Below are 3,258 nucleotides of genomic sequence, written 5' to 3'. Positions count from 1 at the left end.
ATGTCCGTTACACAAGTTGTTGCACTATACAAGCTGCAAATGTGCTAAAAACAGAACCAGCTTCTTCTGCTGCTGCCAACGATCACCCGGAACAGGATTGTGTCATAGATAAATAGCTGCGATGTTGGAGTCACTCCAGGAGGTCGCAATAATAAAATCACTGCAACCAGTAAACTCATCTAAAGTCCAATCCCCCCCACGTCCTTATCTACCCAAAATAAAGACATAACACATACATTTAAGATATAATTAGCAGAACTAGTTTTTTAATTATGCAAAATATACATTTTTAAAAAATAAGGGGATGGGGTGAGTGCTATCACCATAACGGCATCCATTACTAGTTAAGCTAAGTCTGTACTCAGCTGTTTACCATACCCCAACTGAGCCACACTTGCACTCAGCTGCTTACCATACCCCAACTGAGTTCAAGCCGCCCATCGTGCCCATATTATTTACAGACACTATTGATTACATTTATCAATTAGACTGTTCCCCTCCCTCTATCAGAAATTGAGCGCTGTGACTATATATTTTTATCGTACCCATACCAAGTCATACGTGCTCTCATCTGCCTACTGTACCCAAGCTGAGTCATAACTGCCCACCCACTAGGCGATCTAGGCTCCTGCATAGGGCCTTACACCTGTGTTATTTTTTTAATATTTCACTGAGGCCCACATTTGTTCTGAATGGGGCCCAGGATCTGGAGTTGTAAGGGGTTCTCTGTGGGACCTGGGGCCCTAGCCTTGGTCGTTCAGGGTTATTGTGGCAAGCCCTGATATAAGGGGGGTGGGGTACTATAAACAAAGGATAATAATAATAATAATAATAACAATAAGTAGTTGTAACAATATCTATACAGTGGATATTAAAGTCTGAACACCCTTATTGAAATGGTGATGTTAAACCTGAATTGAGGATAAATCATGTCAAACCTTTCTCTACCTTTAATGTAACGTTGCAACCAACAAAATACAAGTGAAAAACAAATAAACATTTTTTAGGATAAAGAAGTTACATAGCAAGACTACAACACCCTAGTTTCTGATCTGATGTTCCCAACCTCTCTGAGCAGGAAGGGGGGTGGAGTGGGGTGTCCCTCCTAGAAACTTTGTGGGCCCCACTGTAAAATTTTGAAGTTGCAATCTCTAGTTACTCCATACTTGCCAACTCTCCCTGAATGTCAGGGAGACTCCCTGAAATAGGGGTGATCTCCCTCACTCCCTGAAGAGTCTGGCATTCTCCCTGATGCTGAGCCAGTACAAGACGTGGTTGGCTTCGCCATCTGTGGCATGATGACACAGTTCAGAAATTGTGTCCTATGTCCATGTATTGATGCCTATGGAGGTGGCCATTTTCATGGAGACCAAGATTTAATCAAAAACTGAGAGGTAAGACAACATGACTTCAGTAATGGAGACAGAAATGTAAAAGACACTTCAGTCTCTAGAGATTCATTAGCTGCTTTTCTTTAACACATAATTGCCTACTCTCCCAGAATGTCTGGGAGACTCCTGCATTTCTAGGAGACCTCCCAGGTTCCCGGGAGAGCAGGGCAACCTCCCAGTTCTCGCCCCCGCAATAGATAAGTGGCAGGGGGGGGGGGAGGACTTAATGGCGCAAACATCGCATCGTCTTCGCCCCACCCCCTGCTGTAATTGTCCAAAATTGTGGCAATCATCTGGAGGCGGGGTCAAAAAGAGGCAATTCATCAAGCCCCGCACACCCACCTTACCCGGGATCTCCCTGAAGCCAATGAGGAAAAGTTGGCAAGTATGAGTTACTCCCCTTCACATATGTATAGTGATCCCATGAGTCCCAGTTTTTCTAGGACCGTCACTTTTTTTGTGCACCCAAAATATACTGACTACATGAGTTTTCCCATCATTTAAACTCCTGATAAACTCAAATTAACATCACAATTAGGACTAGGGGTTTCTATCATTATTTTACCTTATTTAGGTCCTAAAAGTAAGTATAGGGAGGACCTTATGGCCTCACCAAACTTCTCATTGCAGATGTTGTCCCAGTTTTTCATTTCAAAATAATGGGAGCTCTACACATGTCCAGTGAAATATTTAATGTAAATGTAAATATTTGATGTAAACACTGGGGAAACACTGCACAAACTATGCATAATTATACAACTATATGAATACATACTGGGCATAAGCTACAATACCCGACACCAACACTGATAGGAACTGATGAGTTCAAGGGAAAATTGATGGTTTTGTAAATAGTTCCATTCTGGTCAACACTTGTAGGACAGAAGGAGTTAAAACTGATATGCCCAGTCGCAGTGACTAACATAACTATATTTGTCAGCGACACTGATATTTCCAATTGAAATAAATCTCACTTTATTATATATACCAGTAAATTGAAATTTCCATGTGTAATAAACTATAATACAACATATTTTATTACTGTTTCTCCATATATCACTACTGGAAAAGTTTGGTAAACTAGGATAAGAGTATATTAGTCCCATGTAAGAGACTGACCTGCTGCCTGTAAATGATCACAGACACATCTGCACAAACATAACACACACACCTGCACACACATAACACACACACACACCTGCACACGCATAACACACACAGACCTAAACACACAACACAAACTGACCTGTACACAGAGACCTGTACATACACACAGCACACAGACCTGTACACACACAGCACACAGACCTGTATACGCACAACAAACACACACACCTGCTGCTGCTGTACACACATAGCAGACACCTGTACACGCATAACACACACAGACCTATACACACATAACACACACAGACCTGCACACACATAACACACACAGACCTATACACACATAGCACACAGACTTGTACACACATAACACACACACAGTCCTGTACAGACACAGACCTATACACACAACACACACAGACCTGTGCACACTTAACACACACAGACCTGTACACACATAGCACACAGACCTGTGCACACTTAACACACACCGACCTGTACACACTTAACACACACAGCACACAGACCTGTACACACATAGTGCACAGACCTGTACACACACATAGTGCACAGACCTGTACACACATAGCACATACAGATATATACACACAATACACACAGACACTACCAGTCCTGCACACACTGTAACCACAGCACTCACCAGTAACTAGTCCAGTGGTGTGGAAGGGGGCGGGTCAGTGGTTGTCTGGGGCAGCGCGACGTGATTGGTGAAAACGTTGCTATGGAAACAGAACGCTGA

This window comes from Mixophyes fleayi, chromosome 12 (genome assembly GCF_038048845.1).
Source record: "Mixophyes fleayi isolate aMixFle1 chromosome 12, aMixFle1.hap1, whole genome shotgun sequence".
NCBI lineage: Eukaryota > Metazoa > Chordata > Amphibia > Anura > Limnodynastidae > Mixophyes > Mixophyes fleayi.
Note: the sequence above shows the minus strand (reverse complement) of the source record.